Genomic DNA, 23,206 nt, shown 5'->3' with positions numbered 1-23,206 from the left:
CCCAAAGCGGCACTAACCTATGGGGACAGGCATACATGAATCACATCGAGCATGTCGGTCAGCAGCATGTGAATCCGAGCTGTAGCACTGGGCTAACAGGACTCCGGGAACCCGGGCTGTAGCAGGCTAGGCAGGACTCCGGATGTCACCGCGTGACATTTCCCCAAAGGGACAGACACAGGAACGAAGTGAAACACATGCCGGCCAGTCAAGTGTCCTGAGCAGTAGTCCTGGGCTAGCAGGACTCCGGTGAACCAGGCTATAGGGGACTACTATGTCTCATGGAGGCACTAGACTACATTTCCCCATAAGAGAGGCTGCCAAGGATAAACAACTAGATTGTCGGATCCCACACATACTAAGCATTTCAATCATACACACAATATGCTCGATATGTGTAAATACAACATGGCATCACAACAAAACTCTACAGCTCAAAGTACTTTATTTAAAGGCTCCGGAGAGCCATACATAACATGTTCATACATGTAGGGGTCACATGACCTGACACTCAAGTCATACAAGCATACAAGCACATGCGGAAGCAAATTAGTCTAAGTACAGACACTAGAAATAAGAAGGCTTGATGAAGCCTGTCTTTCTACATAGGGCCCTCCATGGCCAGAATCACCACCTGGGTGGCAAGTCACTCATCGATGTCGAGGTCTACGTAAAACCCGTCGGAGGGGCGATATTGTCGTCTGAAAACAGTAATTAAAGCAACATGAGTACAAAGGTACTCAGCAAGTCTTACAACATATCCTACTATACATGCACATTCTCAAGAAGGTGGTGGAGTTATTGCAGCAAGCCAGCTTTGACTCTTGGCTAAGCTATCCTACGAGACACCACTTGTAAAATATTTTTCGCACACGAGTCCACTAAACACCAACACAATACTCCACCGTGGATCCTCCCACGTCATCCTACGAGAGGGCCATCCTCGGTACTCACACTTATCTTGAGTCTTTTAGTAGTAACCATTAACTTGTCTATGAACTGCATAGGCAACCAAGTAGTCCTTTACCGTGGACGCGGCTATTTGAACAGATGATGTTAACCCTGCAGGGGTGTACTTCTTCACACACGCTCTCACCACTTACCGTCGTTTACATGACATGTACTCGGCAACCTTCAAGCGGAACCCCAACGAGGGTGTCGGCCACGGCCTACCTAAACACTCAAGTCTCTAGTCCAGGTTTATCACCTATCCAGGTTCCATCCGCAGGGAGTCCGGCCGAGGTTTCCACATACGGCCCCGAATGATGTGTATAGGGTTCCCGAGACACCAAACGGGCGACTCGGTACACCGTGCCACGATGTATCTACCGCATCATAGACCACCCCTAGGGTCAGCGCTACGCACGGCCGCCAACACATAACCTATAAACACCATAAACTTGTTGCAACTCCTGGACAGAGAACTATGGTGGTTAAGAAGCTAAGAGGGTCCATTGGTTTTGGGACCAATGTATGATGCATGCTATGACATGGCAATATGAGGTGTCCTGACTAATGCATTGTGAAACAAGTTGGTTTGAGTCTATTTGAATCAAAGGTTCAAATGGAAGCTTATGTTATTAAGGCATTTAAGTGCATTAGCTTTTTTCAACTAAACATCAAGGTTAAAGTGTTCTGACATGCATGAAACCATTACAGATGGAAAGATTGGATTTTTCTGATCAATTTTCATATATAACTCTTTGCATTTGGAGTTACAGATGAAAAGTTATGAATTTTTGAAGTTTGTAGTATTTTCTGGAATTTCCTGTATAAGAATATTTCCAGAAAATAGTTATTGCATGAGCAGTGCGTCATGGTGACGTCAGCGGTCAACGGAGCTGGTCCTGGTCAAACCTGTCCAGTGGGACCCGCGTGTCAGTAGTTATTTAAACTAACAAAATTTAGTTAGTGCTAATCTAAGTTAATTAGTAGAGCGGTCCCACTTGTCATAGACTCAGGAGGGAGTAAACCTGGGCCCACACAGGTCAAACAAAGTCAAACTTGCCGGCGTTTAGCCGCTGGCGAGGCCAAACGCGGCGGGGCAGTGCGGGTTTCGTGCTCCGGCGACCAAATGGGCGGCGGAGGGCATCTACACGTAGCTGGGAGGAAGCCGCGTCGTTTGGTGGTAGTGGTGGAGCTCGGGGTGGCCGGAAATGTCGCCGGCGATGAGCTGTGCAGCAGCCGGAGTTCGGGTGAGGTCGAACCCGAGGCTACGGGGCACGGCGGGGCGCGTGGAGTGGTGCTATGGGTTCCTGCGAGTGCGGTGAGTGTGTTGGTCACGGTGGTGTGGCTGGTGGGTGGCCGGAGTCACGTCGGCGACGAGCTTGGCGGCAGCGGGTGCGGGTGAGCTTGGTGTGGTGCATACGGTACACGAGGGAGGTAACGGAGAGGGGGAGGATGGAGCAGGGCTCACGGCGATCGCAGCAGGCGTCGAAGCGGGCTCGGGGAAGGCCGGAGTTGAGCGGGGCGGCGATGGCAATCTCGGCGGCCGGAGTTGGGGGAGATGGAGTCAGCGGTGACTCCAGAGTGGGCGAGCGCTCGGGTGTCGTCCTGCTCGACGTGGTCGTTGTCTGTGGAGCGGACGGACACGGCAGCACGGCACGGGGACGACGGCGGATGCGGGTTTCACGGTGGCACGGGCACGGCAGCGTCGGCCATGGTGCGGGAGAGCGAGGGAGAGGAGCTGGGGAGGAAGGGGTGTGTCTGCGAGCTCGAGGGAGGAATGGGTGATCCACCCAGGCCAGCAGAACGGCGAGGGGAGGAAGCAGGGCGGCAGGCAGCTGCGTGGCGCGCGCTGGTGCCGGCGTCGAGCACCTGCCTGCCTGCCTGGCCGAGTCAAGCAGCTCGCTGGAGCGGTTGCTGGGCTGGGCCGGCTAGGTGGGCCTGCTAGGTGAGCGCCAGGTAAGTCCTCTGCTTTTTGTTTTTTCTTGTTCCTGTTCTGTGTTTTGAAATAGTAAAAATACTATTCCATTTAGGAAAAACCTAAAAATATGCATAGGCACATTTGAAAATATTCTCAACATCCTAAAAATACCTTCAAGATTTTTTGGGCATTTTAAAATATTTATATGATTTAAATTGCCGAAATGCAAATAGTAATGATTTAATCCAATGACCTTATGTGTCCTGGAAAAATGTGAACCCATTTGGTTAGAGGTTCTAACCCAAAACAAAAAGGGTGGACTTTTTAGAAGGGCATCTCAGGTTCATTGAAAAAGATTTTAGTAAACCCTAGTTGTTTCCGGGGGGGTGCTGGGGGTTCTGCCAGCCCCATTTCAGTTTTCTGGAAGAGTAGACATGATGCAACACTCTAGTGCATGAACTAGCTTGGGTGTGACATTCATCTAGTTTCATAATATCCAACTTTCATGCATGTTTAAAATGTTTAAAATGATGTTTGCATATATTTTCCCATATTGCCATGTAAAATGTTTTAATTCCTAACTAAGTAACCGTAGCTCCAAACCTAACAAACTTTATATGTAAATGGGGTAGAAAAATGCCTAGTTTAACATGGTGTACTTGTTTTGCATGTTTAACAACTCTAAAAATTATGTTTAGGGCAGAACGGTACCAAACCTAAAATATGCACATGAGGGTTTTCCGGACTTGTTGTTTGTTATTTCCGGCCTCATTTAAATTTGACTAGATAGTTAGTTTACTTATGCTTCACCTCTTGCCATACTAACCAACATTTAATATTGTTGAGTACATAAACGGGAGAGAACTAAATAAGTCACGTGGTGCTTCGTCAATAAGCAACTCGTTGCATATTGAGCTCCACTTAATTTGTAGTATTGTTTGTTGCACTTTGCCATGACATGCCTCATTAAAATGGACATGCATCATACTTAATTGCGCATTATGCCATGTTTATGTCATGGTTGTTTACTATGTTGCTTGCTTCTTTCCGGGTTGCTTCTCTCGTTAGCTTCGGTTTCGTTCCGGAGTTGTGAGGATCCGTTCGACTACGTCCGTTTGTCTTCTTCATGGACTCGTTCTTCTTCCTTGCGGGATCTCAGGCAAGATGACCATACCCTCGAAATCACTTCTATCTTTGCATGCTACTTGTTCTCTCTATCGCTATGCCGTGATACCTACCACTTGCTATGACATGCCTCCCATATTGCCATGTCAAGCCTCTAACCCACCTTTCCTAGCAAACCGTTGTTTGGCTAAGTTACCGCTTTGCTCAGCCCCTCTTATAGCGTTGTTAGTTGTAGGTGAAGGTGAAGTTTGTTCCATTTTGGAACATGGATATGTTGGGATATCACAATATCTCTTATTTTCAATTAATGCATCTATATAATTGGTAAAGGGTGGACGGCTCGGCCTTAGGCCTGGTGTTTTGTTCCACTCTTGCCGCCCTAGTTTCTGTCATACCAGTGTTATGTTCCTTGATTTTGCATTCCTTACACGGTTGGTTGTTTTGGGGACCCCTTGACAGTTCCCTTTGAATAAAACTCCTCCAGAAAGTCCCAACCTTGGTTTTACATTTGCCTCACCTAGCCTTTTTCCCTTGGGTTTCCGGAGCCCGCGGGTCATCTTTATTTTAACCCCCCCCCCCCCCGGGCCAGTGCTTCTCTAAGTGTTGGTCCAACCCGAGCGATGTCCGGCGCCCCTCGGGCAACCAGGGTTTATGCCAATCCGATGTCTGGCTCATCCGGTGTGCCCTGAGAACGAGATATGTGCAGCTCCTATTGGGATTTGTTGGCACATCCCGGCGGCTGTGCTGGTCTTGTTTTACCATTGTCGAAATATCTTGTAACCGGGATTCCGAGTCTGATCGGGTCTTCCTGGGAGAAGGAATATCCTTCGTTGACTGTGAGAGCTTGTGATGGGCTAAGTTGGGACACCCCTGCAAGGTTTTGAACTTTCGAAAGACGTGCCCGCGGTTATGGGCAGATGGGAATTTGTTAATGTCCGGTTGTAGAAAACTTAAAACTTAACTTAATTAAAATGAATCAACATCGTTTGTAGCCGTGATGGTCTCTTTTCGGCGTAGTCCTGGAAGAGAACACGGTCTCGTGTTATGCTTGAACATAAGTAGTTTCAGGATCACTTCTCGATCACTTCTAGTTCAAGACCGTGCTTTTCTTCTCTTCTCGCTCTCATTTGCGTAAGTTAGCCACCATATATGCTAGTGCTTGTTGTAGCTCCACCTCACTACCCTTTTTCCTACACATAAGCTTAAATAGTCTTGATCATGAGGGTGTGAGATTGCTGAGTCCCCGTGGCTCACAGATACTTCCAAACAGTTGTAGGTGCCGATGATACCAGTGCAGGTGACGCAACTGAGATCAGATGGGAGCTCGATGAAGGCGTGTTCGTTGTGTTGTTTCATTTCCAGTTGATCAGTAGTGGATCCCAGTCGGGGCGATCGGGGATCTAGCATTAGGGGTGGTCTTCTTTTATTTTGGTTTCGTAGTCGGACCTTGATTGTATTCTGGATGATGTAATGCTATATTTATGTATTGTGTGAAGTGGCGATTGTAAGCCAACTCTTTATCCCTCTCTTATTCAGTACATGGGATGTGTAAAGATTACCCCTCTTGCGACATGCCTACTATGCGGTTATGCCTCTAAGTCGTGCTCCGACATGTGGGAGATATAGCCGCATCGTGTGTGTTACATCCGCATCCACGCCTGGTACCCTCGACGTCACCGTCGGCTTCATCATCAACAGCAAGACCCTCCGCGCAACTTTTCCAAGTTGCCCAAAGGCTACACCCAGTGGGTGCGCTCGCGCGCCACCACTTGGAACACGCCGCGCCTGTTGCACACCCGTCGCCTGCTGCGACCGGCATCTTCGATGCCATCTACTACATCGACGCCCGCTAAAACCCTTCGCGCAACTTTTCCAAGTTTCCCAGAGGCTCGGAGCCTACTGTCGGCGGAATGACCCCCGGGTAGGCCCAAGATGGCAAATGACGCTTAAAAAACATAAGGGCCAGCAACGTCCCTCAATCCGGCTCGCACTTGGCCGGGTTGCTCAACCCGGCCAAGTCCCTCAACCCGGCCGGACTCCTCAACCCAGCCGCCCGACCGGGTCCCTGTCCTGCTGCTCCAACCGGCCTGCTACACGAAGTCAACTGCGACATCACATCCGACGTGACACCGATAAGACGGCCATACCGCGGCCACTGTTACTGATAAAGCATACACTATTCACTCGTCACACGCGACAACATGTACAATGCTACTTGTCCCTGGGCACTATTGTATAAAGTGACCCAGGGAAGGCACTTTTTTGGAGAAGAGGTCACACCCTTGGCCAAGAAGGCATTGCCTTGTCCAAGTGGACACGCACCCACACACTTATATATATCACATCCATCCATCCATGCTCACGCACACACATATACAGCCACAACACTCATTCGGCCACAAGGCCATTCATGCCACACTCACACTCATCCACACTCACTCCCTTATGAGGCCGAGTAGAAGATAAGTGTAGCCGGCTTCCCGATTCATCCGGTACAGCTTAAGAAGCGCTCTGTACTGCAACATATATTCCACATATATTCGGACATGCAGGAGTAGGAGTATTATCTCTTCGGAGAGCTCCGAACCTGGGTAAATCACCGCGTGATGTTTGCTCAATCCCGTCCCTTGATCTCCAAGAGCAGTCTTGCCCTCACATCAAGCCACCCCGTGGCATCTGTCGTCTCATGAAACCGCCCGTGAGATAACCATGACATGTGCCATGGTCAAGGCTAGGGGATGAGGGCTGGATATTCAGTAAGATCCCCTAAGTCGGCGATGCTTAGGAGGCCCCTTTTAACGTGCAGGCAGATTGCATGGGAGAAGAGGGAGCTCGCAGTTCTGCCTGCCGTCGTCTTCAGGAGATTCCTGCAAGCCAGCACAAGGAGAGACGCAGTTTGCAATTATGGTTGCCGGTCTGCCTCTAGTTGCTCCGCGAGGAGATGAAGGCACTGAGGGCCTGGTGAGGTGACATGCGTGGGGCATGCCGCGAGCCAGAACTCGACCGTTCAGGTTTGTCGAGGTTGCAGGGATGGACCCGAGCACAAGCGTCGTGACAGCGTGAGTAGCCCCCGTGGTGGGTGAGAACCAAGCAGGTGATGATCATAGATAGATTAAGCATGGAAGGCAAACTAGCTCAGGTAAATGCATGAATGATACATGCCACTGGGTCCAGCGCGAGCGGCTTGGGGATGATCCAGCCCGAGGGGCACCCCCAGCAAGGTAAGCTAAAGACATAAAAAGGGATACATGCCACAGGGACGGGCCCACGCGGCCTGGGAATGATGCATCCCTGAGGGCGCTCCCAACTAAATAAACTTGGAAAATGTCACCCGATTTTGTTGATGTAGGAGAGTTGGGGCGGCTGAAGGTACGCGACGAAGGGGTTGCTCCTCACAAGCCACTAGGGCCCTGAGCCTCGGGAGGCTCTAGGGGTCCAGGCGGTTCCTTGAGGACCATCTCCATCTCTGTCAGGACGGCGTGGTGCCTGGCCTCCTGAGATGCATGGGCACACCGCAGGTTGCGCTGATAAGCAGACGCCACACTCGGTAGGCCAAAAGGCATGCGAACGTAGCTGTGCGCTGGGCCCTCGCAGCGTCCCACACGAGAAGGCCAGAAGGGCTCCTGCGATGCGGCTCTGTCGGGCCCTGGGGCGTCGATGCAGACGTGCAGCCCGAAATCCTCGCCTGGATGGGAGGCTGCGCCATGTGAACGGCGATCGCCACGCATGGCCCTCTCATCTTGCAGCTCCTGGGTGGTCCTGGTAATGAATTCCTGAGCGCTGGGAGCTCCTCGTCTTGTGTCCTCCTGAGGGTGACGTGCCACAAAGCACGCCTTCAGATGGTGCCCGAGCACCTCCCTCGTGATGTTGGAGAGGTCTGAGGCCTTCCAGAAGAGAGCCCCCGAGCCCTGCCCGAGGAGGGCGCCGGGCGCGCCTTCCTATGTGACAGAGGGAGGTGCCCCAGGCGTGGGTGCTGATCCTGACGAGGTACCACTGGCGGCGCTGCCCTCCGGAGGTCTGGCGCGGAGTAGCTGCTTCTTCTTCTTGGGGACGACCTCAGGAGGGTAGTGAGCTACATTGTTGCCGGGGTCTTTGATTGATACTACTTGGAAGGCGCGCTCGAGGGAGCACACCGCATCTCTTTCTTCGTAGGGGACTATATTGATTCCGCCGCTTCCTGGCATCTTGAGGACGTTGTAGCCTTGGTGTGTCACTGCCATGAACTTGGCCAGGACCGGATACCCGAGGATGGCATTGTACGGCAGATGAATGTGGGCGACGTCGAAGTCGATGAGCTCGGTGCGGTAGTTGTTGCATTCTCCAAAGGTGACTGGCAGGCGGACTTGACCTATCGGCGTGGTGGAGCCTTTGGTCACTCCAGAGAAAGGCTTCGTTGGCTGAAGCTGATCGTATGGCACTTGAAGGTTGTCGAACGTCTCGACGGACAGGACGTTGAGCCCTGCGCCATCATCAATGAGGGTCTTGGTGACTTGCACGTTCTTGATGATAGGTGAACAAAGCATCACGAGGGCGCCACCGGTAGCCGCGCACTTGAGCATATCTGCTGAGCTGAAGGTAATGGCGCACTTGGACCACCTGAGCGGGCCTGTAGCCTCAAGCTTGGGAAGGACTACGTTCACCTCGTGAGCAAACTACTTGAAGATACACTGTGAGGCTGGGGCTTGAGCTTTGCCCAAGATGCAGGCGATAGCACGCGGCTCCTAGAAGCCCCCGCCCCCCTCATCTTGGTGGTGGTTGTTGTTCCTTCTTGGTGGCGGTAGTGGAGGAACCCCAGCATTGCCCTGAGGACGGTCCTCGTGAGGCTGATCCCTCCAGGCACCTTCGCGAGGCTGGTCCTGCCAGCGGTCCTCACGAGGCCGGTGACGCCACTCCTGGCGTGGGCCACAATCATCCCAGCGTCCGCCACCACGTCCTCCTCGGTCGTAGCCCTGGTCGTTGCGCTCGGGGCGTCGTCTGAAGCGTCCTTGTCAAATGGCTCTGAGCTCTTGACAGTCACTATTGTTGTGGCTATGCAGGTTATGGAAGGCGCAGAATGGTCCCTGCCGCGCTTTGTGTCCGGCTCCGCCGCAAGCACGGCTGCTCCTTTGCGCTTCACGTCTTTGGCCTTGGCTTTCTTCTCCTCCAGGTCCGCAACCGGGAGCTCGAGGAGGGAGAGGCGCCCCTCCTCAGCTCTTGCGCACTTGGTCGCCAGGTTGAACAGCTCCAGACGTGCACAGCTTGGCGAGCTCCTTGTTCATCTTGACGTCATGGACACCATCAAAGAACGCGAAGATGATGGCCTCATCCGTCACCTTAGGGATCTTCAGGCGAACGTTGTTGAAGTGTTGGATGTACTTCTGGAGGGTCTCTCCTGGTTGTTGCTTGATGCGGCATAGGTCACCCGCAGCCGGTGGGCGGTCGCAAGTGCCCTGGAAGTTGGCAACGAAATGTTCGCGCATCTCGTTCCAGGAGGAGATCGAGCCTGGAGGCAGGTTCAGGAGCCAGGAGCGGGCACCATCCTTGAGATCAATGGAGAACCAGTTCGCCATGACTTTCTCGTAGCCGTTGGCCGCCTTGATGCTCAGCTTGTAGAGCTGTAGGAACTCCGCGAGGTCGGGGGTGCCGTCATAGCGAGGAGACAGATCTGGCTTGCACTTGCCCGGCCAAGCGATGCTACACAGCTCAGGGGTGAAGGCGCGGCAGCCTGCCATGGTCACCGGGACTCTGCGCTGGTGGAGAACTTGTCCTTGATGGGGTCCGCGCACCACCGCCGCAGGCGGCACGCGGTCTTGCTATGTTGGCGCAGGGAGCGCGGGGGCATTTTCTCGCGGTCGAGGGACTTCTTGGCAGCTTCTTTCTTCTTGCGCGGGTGCTGGATGCGGCAAGTCGCGCCGTGGGGCCGCACGCCTGGGCGCCAAGACTCCGTCTTGGGGAAGAGGTGGTGGAGGCGCTCCATGGGCCACGCCGCCTGCGACTGGTGGAGGGCGAGGCAGCGAGAGGGATGGCGCAGGGGAGCCCCTTGCTGCACTGACAAGCTCGGCTATGCGGTCGAGCCAGTCCTCGTAGAGGTCGTCGACGGGGTGGTAGCACAGGAGCTCGCGTGCCATGCATAGAGAAGCCTACACATCCACGGGAGCGTGACGAGCGTGGGATGATGAGCCGGCAGGGGTCAGCAATGGAGTGGCGGTGCGGTCGTCCCGCTGCATCGAGGAGTGCAGCGAGGATATTTGCTGCTCGTTCCCCATTGGGACGATGGCGGGGTTGGCGGCAAGCGACGGAGAATGATGGGGTGGTCCGCCGACGGGAGCCGTCTGAGCAACGCGAGCGGCGAGGGCAGCCCAGCGCTCAACGCGAGCACGGCGAGCGTTCGTCATGGAGATGATGAGACAACGGGACGCGGAGCAACGGAAGGGAAGCTTCGGCGCACCCCTACCTAGCGTGCCAAATGTCGGATCTCGTGTTCCGGCAAAACCCTCAAGGTTTGAACACTGGGGTGCGCACGAAGATCTCCCCTTACCGATCCACGTCCTAGCTTCGCTAAGATCTCAAGGACCAGCTCGACAAACTCGCAACACAAAGGACACAAGATTTATACTGGTTCGGACCACCGTTGTGGTGTAATACCCTACTCCAGTGTGGTGGTGGTGGATTGCCTCTTGAGCTAAGGATGAACACTACAAGGGGAAGAACAGCCTCCTAAGGTGAGGTGTTCTTATGCTTGGTGGGTGTGAGGATGAACTGAATGAGCTCAAGGCCCCCTTTGCCTACTGTGGTGGCTAATCCTATTTATAGAGGCCCTAGCCTCTCCGCAAATATTAGGCGGGAAGGGAGCCAACAACGGCCAATTTGAAAGGGGACAGCCAGTACAACTTATCCTGACAAAAGCAGTCCCCGCCTGCAGAAGGCTCTGGTGGTGACATCGTCTTGGGCTCCACGGTGACCTCCGTCTTGCCGTCCCACTGGTCTTGGTCTCGTTACACTGATATGGAAACCTTTGCTTGACGCCTCAGTACTCCGCGCCTGCGCTTGCTTCCTTAGCACCAAATAGGAAACAAGGACACTGTTCGTGCTGGCACCCGCTTGGCGCCTGCTTGATCTTGATCGTCATGGCTCACGTCATTGAAATCTCGTGAGCTTTGTCTGGCCTTGATCTCTCCGCCCCTCGCGAGCCAGCCTGGTGAGGCTTCTCCTGAGGAGGTCTTGTGTGTTCCGCCTCGCGAGGCTTGGCCCCTCGCGAGGGTCTTGGGTGCTTGTTGGTGAAGATGGGTCGTACGGGCCCGCTCGCAGAGCCACGCTGTCGGTCGCAGGCAGGCAAGTCTAGGGAGCCCCATTCCCAGAATGCCGACAGCTTCTGTAGCAATGTAGGCCTCTGCAATGGAACCCTCGGGTCTAGCTCTGTTCCTAACATAGCCATTGAAAGTGCCGAGCCGCCTTTCAATAGGGTACATCCAGTCATACTGTACTGGACCTCTAAGTAGTGCCTCATCAGGTAGATGAACAGCCAAATGCACCATCACATCAAAGAAGGCTGGAGGATATATCTTCTCAAGGCCGCATAGGATAGTTGGTATCTTGTGTGTAAGAAGCTCCAAAGAATCTACCCTGATGTTTCTACTGTAGTGTTCCCCAAAGAATTGTCCCAACTCTGCAACTGCTCTGTATAAGTCAGGGCGGCCCAATCCTCTAAGGATAACAGGTAAAACCCTTTGAAGTAGGACGTGGCAGTCATGAGTTTTCAACCCTTGTACCTTGTTTCCATCTGCATTGACTCTCCTTTCAGGGTTGGAAGAAAATCCATGTGGCAATCTCACACATGACAGGACCTCACAGAATTGTTTTCTTTTTGCCTTGTCCAGGACATACACAGCTGGTGCCATATCTCGTGGTTTACCTTCATCTTGCACCTACAAATCCTTTTTGATACCTAGATGTGTCAAATCAATCCTAGATTTTGAGGTATTTGTCGTCTTGCCTTCAATATTAAGAAGTGTGCCGATAATGCTATCACATATATTTTTCTCGATGTGCATCACATCAAGATTATGCCGCAGATCCAAATCTTTCCAATACTCCAAGTCCCACAAAGTGGACCTACGGGTAAACAATAATCTCTCTTCTGCCCTGCCATGCTTCCTTTCCCGCTACCATTATCAGGATGGTTTCCTAGTGTAATATGCCTGACCTTCTCTAATTCCACTTGCAACTCATCGGTGGTGAGCCCCTTTGGCGTCCCCGTTTTCATGCTTTGCATTGAACACATGTCTTCGGTATTTTGTAGGACGTGGCTTGTCCTTGGCAAGGAAACATCGGTGTCCAATGTAATAGATCTTGCTAAATATTGCGTATGACAACGGATTCTGTCACAGCGAACACATGCATTTTAACCATGTCTCGTTGGCCCTGACATAGTGCCCAAAGCCGGATAATCATGGATGCACCAAATTATAACAGCACGCAGAAAGAAATCAGCTGGTGGGCTGCTATATATGTCTCGAGTGAGAACACCCCTCCATAGCTGTTGAAGTTCCTCCACAAGAGGTTCCATGAATAAATCAAAATCCTTTCCAGGACTTTTTGGACCTGGGATGAGCAAGGGCATCATGTAGTTTGATTCTTTGGTGCATACATTTGGAGGCATGTTGTAAGGGATAACAAGCACTGGCCACATGCTATATGTGGCGCTCTAGTGGCCAAATGGGTCAAATCCATCTGAAGCTAAGCCAAATGTTTCTCGGGTCAGCAGCAAACTATTTGTGTTTCTGATTGAAGCTTTTACACTCACTACCATGTGATGGATGGATCATTACATTCTGATCTCTGTACTCCTGGTTCCTAGAATGCCACAGTACATCCTCTCTTGTTTCAGCATCATGAAACAACCTCTGCAATCTTGGTGAAACTTGAAAATGTCTCAGAACATTATGTGGAATCCTCTTCACAGCATCGCCATCTTTCCATCTTGATGGTTTGCATTTCGAGCATTCACTTAAGTTGGGATAATCCTTCCGGAACATAACACAATTATACTTACAAACATGGATCATATCATATCCAATTCCAACTGCACGAAGGAAATTCTTCATTTTACTATCGGTGTGTGGCAGCTCAGACGCATCTGGGAAAGCTTAACGTAGAGCAGCCAACATCGCATCGAATGATTTGTTGGTCATCTGCTCAGATGTCTTCACCTGAAGAAAGGTGACCATAGCTGAGAATACTGACAGCTTATTTCCTGGGGTGACATCTACGTTGCATTGTTCCAACATGCGGGCCCATCGTTTTTCTTCTGCAGGTGAAATTTCACGAAATGCATGCGCATTTCGTAGTATTCTTTCAATGTTGGTCAAACTCTCTGGCTCCGCCACCACCACCACCTCCTCCTCTTCCACCTGAGCATCAGGCAGATCAAGATGGTGATCTGCTGCTTCCACGTAGTCAGTAACGTTGACGTTCACAGCTTCACCATGATGAACCCACCTAGTATATGTGACCTACATCCCATACAAGTGTGATGATTTTGCATAGTTGACTGGGGTCTTGTAACTGAATTCATACAACTGCTACATGTGCAGAGCACATCTGATTTTGGACCACCGTACTCAGCTCTGATAAAGTTCATGAAGTTTTCAACCCCCTCGACATATGCAGCGAAGAATGTTTGAGCAGAAGTGATCCAAGTCCTGTCCATCTGTTAGACATACAAATTAGTTCTTCTACTAGATATTACAGGAAAAACATATATGCTTTTTTATGAAGTCCAGCAAAAAAATACCTAGGTGGATGTCTAAAGCTATGGCAAGATATTTGGATGAGCAGATCTAAGTAACGAAATATATTTAAAGCCAATTCAGCAAACATATTTGAGTGCTAAGTTGTGGCAGGCTGTTTCAGCTGTCAATGAGGCCAAGCACACAGTCATCAAACTATCGAAGGCCATTGCAGCAACAAAGATCAAGTATAAAATGGTGTAGAGCTATTTCACCTAACAGATTGGCTGCTAGACCATGGCAATCTACGTCACAATAAATATATGGCAGGATATTTTAGCAACTAATAGGGCTTGGCATGCCATCTCACCTAAGCAGGCTGAGTGCAGACCAGGGCAAGGAAGCTTCCTAAGCAGAGCATATTGACTGTAAACTACTTTGGCAAACAGTGAGATTAACAGTGTCTATCAGCTAACATTCAACGCTACACCGACATGCATGGGGCCTCTGTCTAGAATGCGCGTACCATGGGAGAAGCTGACCACCGTGCATCTCCATATGAACGTCGCCAGTGGTGGTGGCGCTGACCGCCGTGCGCCTCCACAAGAACGTCACGAGCGGCGGCGGCGTGGCTCGAGGACGACAGTCTACGAGAGCGTACAGTGGGAGCGAGAGGATCGCCGTGCGTACCCTAGACGAACCGAGGCACCGACGTATTGGCACGACGGGGAGGGCAGCTTTGGCGGAGCAAATGGAGTGGAGGGGGACGGGGGGAGGGGGTTTGGGGAATATTATTGGCTAGTTGGCCCAAGGGCGGTTGAATTTGGGATTTGGGGGGGAATTTTTTTTTGGGGGGGGGGGTCGCGCGGTGTGCGGGGGGAGTTTGGCGCATGGTTGGTTTCTCCAAGTGCAGTCCCACGTGTGAGCCGTGTGCAGGACCGAACATGTGTGGGGTGCAATGCGACCGCGACAGGGGTGGTATGAGTGTACCCCCTTTTTCCTTTTAAACTAGGTGCTTCATCTCCTAAAAAAACTTGGTGCTTCGCGCAATCCATCGATACTACTACTAGTAATCCGTTCATCCTGACTAAAACAGCGCGGCCGGGTCTTTTCCCGCACGATATGCTGGGAGGTTGGCTTAGTTGGGTTTTTTTGAACGAGTAATGCTACATCTACGTAATCCCAGTTACGTAATTAATGTAATGTGAAACGTGTGAGCTGTTGATTGTCGAATGGGGGGGAGGGGCCCACCACCATGAAAATCAGGGAGGAGAGAGAGAGGCAATTTACATTAACCCTTTCGTAGGTTCTCATAGATGTAGAAAGATGTGAAATGCGTGAATGCATGTGTAGTGGACGTACTATTGGAGTGCCTAAGGAAAATTGTGTATGTAGACCCTATGTGTTTATTTGCTTCGCATGTTAGCTTTGTCTCGGTTCAATAAAAAGCAGAGTTGGTGATGATGGTGTGCCTGCCATCCTGCAATATAGGCCATCTGATCTATATCTAAAGGATAGGAAGGAAACTATGAAAATTTACTCGCACTCCTCTCCACATTTGCAGATAAGGCCTTCCCTCGTTCATCCTTTTCTCCCACAAGATCTTGATGTTCCTTGCAACGCACAGGCATCTTGTTAATTCTCCTACAATTTAATATATTATTGTGAAAGTTCATATACACCGGCCGAGAATAATGCAAACACGACAGATTTTCATTACATTTCAAACTTTTATAGGACATAAAAATAAAAGAATCCTGACCCTAAACCTATTCTACGGCGGCGACTAACGTCCTCCATCTGCGATCTCCATGTACGGGGGTGGGGTTCAAGACGAAGGTGTGGTCCCAGCGAGGAAGAGTAGAACATGGGAGACGGACCGGCAAGTTGGCACACCATGCCCTGCCGCCTCCCATGCCCTACTCATCCTCGGAGGAGTCCCCGACCTCGGCGATGCCGGACTTGGATGGTGGCAAGTAGGATGCATGGCTGAAGGTGCTCCCGTCGTTGGCCGCCATCATGGCCACTGCTTGTATGGTCGCGTCCGCGTCCGACTACGCCGCTATTGCGTTGCGAGCGGCGACTTGAGTGAGGGCGGCGACCTCGAGCTTCATCCCCGAAGACAAAGCTCTCCCGTAGAGCGCTCGCGCTCGCGGTCATGGCGAATGTGGTGCCAGGTAGCAGGACGATGCGCTATGGTGTGGAGGTTAGCTGGGCATTGCCGCTTTAAGTAGCGCATTCCGGTGAGGCCAAAGCGTTTGGGCGCGTCATTAAGTCGCCAGCGTTTGTTCCTTGGGCACCGTGCCTCGTAACGATGGCATACATACGGATGACATGAATGCGGGCAGCTGGCGCCGGCTGGGAACGCATAGTGCGACAGCGCGAGGGACGCGGTTTTTGGTGTGCCAGGGTAGTCAGCTGCGGTCGTGGCAACGTTGGAGATGCCCTTTTCTCACATGTGACCCCCACATGTCATTCAAAAAGCAAGACGACCCGGCATGGTCTCAGGTCCTGGGGATGCAGTTAGCCGCACTACACCACTCCGCGGAGGTGTCGCGGCGCGCGCGCGCACTTCGGCGCCCAGTGCATCCTCGACGAGCCGGGTGTTGATGTTTTGGTCGTGCCACAGCACTAACGCCACCCTCGGCACACTAAAACCAACCGTGTCCAGCGATGATGAGCATATTGCTCACCGCGGTTGCCCTATCCAGAGGTGGTGCTGGAGCTGCATCACGTTGCTGGCCACCACGACCCACATGAACGGTAGCCGGTGGCGAGGAGGTCGTGGGCTAGCTCCTCCATTGGACTAGTCTACACCCCGTCGTCCCGACAGGTGTGCCCCACATGTCGGTTTCCCTGTTTTCCCGGCCATATTCGAGCGTCAGTGCTCCGCGTTGCACATTAGGTGCAGAACAGGTGGTTTTTGTGCCCTGCTTCAAATGTGGTATAGTACAAAGTGGTTACCCTAGGCCCAAGTGTGGTAGTTTTGGGTACGGTGCCACCCTTTTCCTTTTCAAGTAGTGAAGCTTAACACTTGATTAAGTAGCCGGATGGTGTGCTAAATGTAGGTGTCCGACTGTTTGAAAGAATAATTGAGGTGTGCCCAGTCCATGCCCGCATTTAGGGGTCCAACTTACCATGTTCTGGCAGTAGTAACTATACTAGTCCCTGCATACGCCCTCTGTTTTTATTTACTCCACATTTTAGCTTTGCTCAAAGTCAAACTTTCTAAACTTTGACAAAGTTCATAGACAGAAATAATAACATATACAATAGCAAATCAATACCATTAGATTCATTATTGAATATACTTTCACATCATATATATTTGCTATTGTAAATTTTCATATTTCTACTCTTACTAGCAAGATGCCCGTGCGTTGCACATAACATCAAGATGCATTTGTATGACTAGTTTATCTTGTGAGAGAAAAGGATGAATGGGGGAAGGCCTTATTTCCAATTGTGGAGAAGTGTGTGGGTAGCTTTTTGCAAAATTGCCATAGGTTCCTTCCTATCCGTCAGTTATAAATTGGACGGCCTATATTGCAGGATGGCAGGCATACCATCATCACCAAGTCTTTTTTTATAAGAGTCCATCCGATTTATATCTGACGGATAGGAAGGAAACTATGGCAATTTTGCAAAAAGATACCCACACCCCTCTCCACATTTGCAAATAAGGCCTTCCCTCATTCATCCTTTTCTCCCACAAGATAAAATACTCATACAAATGCATTTGGATGTTCCATGCAATGCACGGGCATCTTGCTAGTGTACATAAAAAGCAGAGTTGCTGATGATACTGTGCCTGCCATCCTGCAATATAGGCCGTCCGATATATATCTAACGGATAGGATGGAAACTATGACAATTTACCCGCACTCCTCTCCACATTTGCAGATAAGGTCTTCCCTCGTTCATCCTTTTCTCCCACAAGATGTTGATGTTCCGTGCAAGGCGCGGGCATCTTGCTAGTTTTCTATAAACTTGGTCAAATTTTATGAAGTTTGACTTCAGTCAAACCTAATATGCAGAGTAAATAAAAACAGAGGGAGTATCTTACTCCGTGACCAAGACAGAAGGGAAAACGAGATAACTTATTGTTTATTTGAACCGTTCAAGTATAATCATGCGGCGTTGCTTATTTCTCATTCCTCTCCAACCCTCTTCTCCATTGATCATGCCGCCCTCCGGTCGAGTCCATCCTCCCGAATTCGTCATATGAACATTCCATCGAGTATCATTCGCTTGTATTTCCAATGTTGTAATTTGTACGACATGCATACAAACAAATGGTTCCTTTAAAGTTTCACTTTGCCTCCACTACGTGTCGCTTCTCATCTTAGTTTTGACATCCCATTTGGTTCATCCCCGACACATCCTAATGAGATTGATTGATGTTTGAGAGATCAATCGTGTGTCGTGCAAGGAGATAAAGGTTTGGTTTGTTTCTATGATAGAATGATAGAAATGAACCGCAGGGGGGGTCTATGGGGATCACAGGGAGTATATTGTATATTCAGAAGCGAAACGAACGTATTGTACCCACCCTAGTACTCTTTCAATCGATCTTGAAACTCCAATATGAAATCAAGAGAAAATGAGTGGGTGCATGTGTGATAGCTAAGACGGATTCAAAATTTTGAACCGCTGATCATAGCATCCGCAAATCATATATAAAGGGTATTCGATCTTCATTTCGCTTTTGATGTACAATATACTCCCTCCGATCATTTCTAGTTTACTTATAAGTTTTATGTGTAGTCAAAGTATCTCTACTTGGATCAAACTTACAGAAAAAAGTATCAACATTCAACAACGCCCAATCAATATTGTTAGATTCCTACATACTCCTAGATTTGTATTTAAACAGAGATGGTTTCCAATTTGTTTTCAACCACGTGAATGTGCTTGTTCTCATGCATGCTCTTCCTACTAGGATTTCGCCACGTATAGTCAGTCCAATAGTAACCTTTTTAAGCTCCCTGTCTAATAGTACTAGTGGAGTACTGACAACATTTGGAGTAGAGTATGTAGTGCTCATAGTGCTCCCTCCTTCCATTTATATAGGGCCTAAGAGCAAGTCGAATAAGGCCTAGTCAACAGGCTATAAGACTTGTAATGTCATTAAAATCCTACTTGGAGGAGTGAGAAGAGAGGAGAGAGAGTGAAGCGGGCTCTTATATTCTACAGCCCGGCCATTACACATAGATCAAGAAAGAAAGTATGCATGCAACTCTCTTCCAATCATATACCATGCTCATGCAAATATTAAATTCTTAGAGCCAACCTAATAGCCATTAAGTGCCAACTTACATGGCACTTTTGCTGATGTGAAGGAGAGAGATGCGAAAAACTAAGGGGAGTGAGCTCTCATGCAAGATCCTAGCTATATACGCGTTCCTAGGTAAATACAATAAATACGAAGAAAGAGATAATAGAGAGGAGATGGGAAAATGTACTAATACAATAACCAAACTTTTATATTATTTTTTGTGGGAAATAGCCAACCTTATAGCCCACACTATTGTATGAGTGCATATAGATGATGGCTATAGATGGCATGGCAGTTCCTTATAGCCATCGGCAGGCTATATTATTAACCATGCTTTAATGCGTTTTTCAAAACCGCCTTTGACTATTGACAAGATTAATAGTACATGAGATGTATAATGTGAAAATTATATCATTGGAAGCTCCTTTCACATACGAATTTGACTGTATGCTTTATGTAAGTTGCATGTCATATATTATTACTCTAACATTTTGTCAAAGTTAGCCTCGAAAAACGCATTAGGCCCTGTAGATGGAAGGAGGGAGTAGTAGTGGAAGTGGATCCTCTGATGTAGGATCCCTGCCTTACCCTCCCTTTCGGTCACTTACTGGTGGACCCATGCTTGCTAGGCCCCGCATGTCAGTTACTCAATGGGTTCCGCCACGTCAAGGGATCCTCATCCGTAGTATATTCCCTCTGTTTTTATTTACTTCGCATAAAATGGAGGGAGTGGTAGTATAAATACTGTGGGCGGGGGAGGGGGGACGTCGGTTTGCTCTCAACTACAGTCCCACAAGCGAGCGAAAACGCAAGACGAAGCGCATTCCATTCGGTGAACGACATGGAGGGTCCAGCGTGCCGGGGTGCAACGGGAACGCGACAAGAGCGATGTACTATTAAAACCGATTGACCGGTCCTCATCGGAACCACTATTCACACCAGAACCTTCGCTGCTCCGCCTATGCCAGCCACTGCCCCAAAACCACACCTCCTCTCCAGCACATTCCCCCATCTTTCGATCCCCTAGCCCGCATCAAGTGTCCCCTAGTCCACCAAAAAGCCATGGTGCACCGCAAGACCACGTACTACAGGATGCTGACACCGGAGCGCCACGCAGAAATTGCGGCGGCGGTCGGCGCCACAGACCTCCGTTCCCAAGCTCGATTTGCGGCGGGCCAATCCCCGAGTTCTCTGGAGCCAAGCTACGAGGAGGAGGAAGCCGATCCAATGTTCATGGCAGAGGTCGTTGCGTAGAAGGCCCCGGGTGGTTATGAGACGACGGACATTGACTTCGTGTCAGCGTCCATGTCACCCATGGTGCTGGCAGACCAGCGGTTCAACCTGGCGATACTAAAGGAGGACCGGGAGGCAGAGGCTCAACTCGACGCAGAGCGCGCGCATGCCACTGCAATCGAGGCTCTCCTGCAGGCGGAACCGGATGTCGTGGATGTGAACCGGGCGACGGGGGCTCAACTCAACGCGCAGCGCGCGGATGCCGCTGCCATCGAGGCCCTCAAGCAGTCGGACCCGAAAGTCCTGGACTCGAACCGGGCGGCGAAGGCTCAACTCGATGCGGAGCGCACGGATGCCGCTGCCATCGAGGCCCTCCTGTAGGCGGAACCAGACGTCCTCGACTTGAACCGGGCGGTGCTCTCGTCCGTGCAGAGCGCCCGCACGCTCCGCGTGAACGAGTAGCTGGAGGCCGAGGACAACCACAATGCGGAGACACACGTCGACAGCTATGGCTGGTTCGCGCCAGCAGCCAAAGACGACGAGGTCGTCTCGTTCCGCGAGCAGTGATAGTTTTTTCTTTATGTTGTTGTTTTAGGGATCTTTTTGCTGTGTAAAAACATATATTGTTATGCAAGTCGCCTGACTTTCATCATTCGGGTCAGTCTACCATTTCAGGTGGTTGGATGAATATCCTACGTCTCCTAACCCTTCTTCCTGACCTCTTCTTCTTCCCCAACAGACCACTGTATGGGCCGTACGAATCCACCCCAACATGCGGTTGGATAAACATAATGTATGAATGAAAATTATCTATCAGCGGTAGCACGTGTCAGTGAGGGTGCGTTCCCGTGGTTGGATTTGCAGCATGTAGGAGCGACTGTGTGAGGGTGCGGTGCGACCGCGGCATGCAAGAGCGACTTTGTGACGGTGCGGTTCAATACAAATCATCATTTGACGTGTCAATTAATGTGTATTTTTTTATCCAAAGCCCAAAGAGCCAACCATCTCACTCCTCATTGCTTGATTGATGCAGCATCATGCAAACAAACCTTCTCACTTCAGCATGCATGCAAGGGTATATCAATGTCCTTGGTTGCTAGTACGAGGGAAACCCCATCAATTTTGTCTCGATTAGTGTTAGTGGCCTTTTGCAAATTGTAATTTTAATATACTGGCCTGTTGTACAAAATAATGGAGGTAGTAACTATTTGACTTCCTTCCCCATTGCGGTGACGTCGACGATATCTCCAATGTTGTGGTTTGGCGAAGTGCGTTCGACGGAGAACACCATTGAGGGAGACCACGGTAAGTCGTTCGCAAGTGCCACGTGCAAGCCAAGACAACTGCCTTATTTGCATCCAGGAAGTTCGTTGAACCAAAGGACACGTGAATGTACTAGTACTACTAGTACACAATAGCGTCGTCCGTCCAGCTTAGTGCGGTGAGGTGGTTTCTCAAAGAAGACGATGGAGAGTTTAGTAGTATGAGTAGTACTACTACTAGAACCGCATACTGGAGCATCTGTACTCTTATTTTATTTTAATCTCTGATAAAGTACACAATTATTCGAGAGAAGGGCGGAAAACAGCAGCCCAATAGTATAGTATTAAAAAACATCAAACATGTGATGATGATATCAATCAACCATACTCGAATATATGTTGGCCTCTGTGCGAGCCCATCTGTGTGTTCTCGCTCCTCGTCTCTCTCAGGGAATGGCGGGTAGGCTATTTTTCCGTCAATTAAGATCGGTTTGCTCACACTCCAATCCCACATGTTAGTGATATGCCAAGAGGAGGTGCATTGACCGTCCGGCCATACACGTACTTGGTTTTGCACCTTCATACTACTCCTCCCTTCGTCATAGTTCATAGGGAGCGGTTCATTCTGATGCATTTCTCTAAATGCATTTCCACCACCAGAGAGACTTTAGACGTGTTTAGTTTAATGCTCAATTAATTAGGGCATGATAACCGCAATCAAGTCCCCAATTTTATCTCGATGTACTACGGAGTGGAGTAAGTGCATCCACGTGTGTACCAGCGGTGGAAGCACTACATGCATGTGTGTACGCATTATTTCCTCTAGTAATAGACGCCGTGCTATAACTACCAATGCTATTTTTCAAGCCGATCGCTAGTCGCCTTGGTCCCAGAGATTTTTTTTGAAGCGCGCTCTATAAACAGAAGAGCGTATTGATGGTTGCTTCATCTGAGAAGCTTACAGTGGGAAAGGTGGGGCTTATGATTGGACTGCTCATTACTCACTATTAATGCGGCGCAACGACCGGGATGAGTCTCCCATGCGGTTATGCACTACTCCTTCGCTTCTTAAATTTACTCTGGAGTATTTTTCTTTCTAGATATTTCAACGAGTGACTACATACGAAGCAAAATGAGTGAACCTACAGTCTAAAATATGCCCATTTGAAAACTGTAAAAAGGCAAATATTTAGAAACGGAGGAGTGTAATTTTGTGCATGGCACATGGACCCGGATGCTGAAGAGGCTTCTGGCAATGCTATCAAGCTTTGATCATTTTGTTTACATAATTGATGTACTAGACAAACAATTTTACAACGACATGAAATTGTACAATGCTTTGAGCTTTCAGCTTTTGTTTCATGTGTCTTGCCATCGATGCTCTTTCGGAAACAATAAAAAACTAACTTCCTTGCTAATGCATCTCAATCATTAGCAGATCTGAGCTAATATTTACATCACAACTGAAGACAAAGTTGTGAGAAGGTGTTAAATTGAAATTGATCCATGCTTTCATTGGTAGCAACGTCCCCCCAGCTCTGTCTAAGTCAACAAGGCATGTTGGGAAAAAAGTAGTTGTCTGGAGCATGCAACATTCCGATCATTTTGTGCAGTTCCACTAAAATAGAATTGAGCGTCCCTGTTCCAAAGATATTAAGTGTGATTATGATAATAGAGGACTGCTGATGAAATAATAAACACACAAATAGAAGCCGATCACCTTGGCAGTCTATTT

This window comes from Triticum aestivum, chromosome 3A (assembly GCF_018294505.1).
Source record: "Triticum aestivum cultivar Chinese Spring chromosome 3A, IWGSC CS RefSeq v2.1, whole genome shotgun sequence".
Taxonomy (NCBI): Eukaryota; Viridiplantae; Streptophyta; class Magnoliopsida; order Poales; family Poaceae; genus Triticum; species Triticum aestivum.
The sequence above is the reverse complement of the archived record's forward strand: the minus strand, read 5'-3'. Positions refer to the sequence as shown.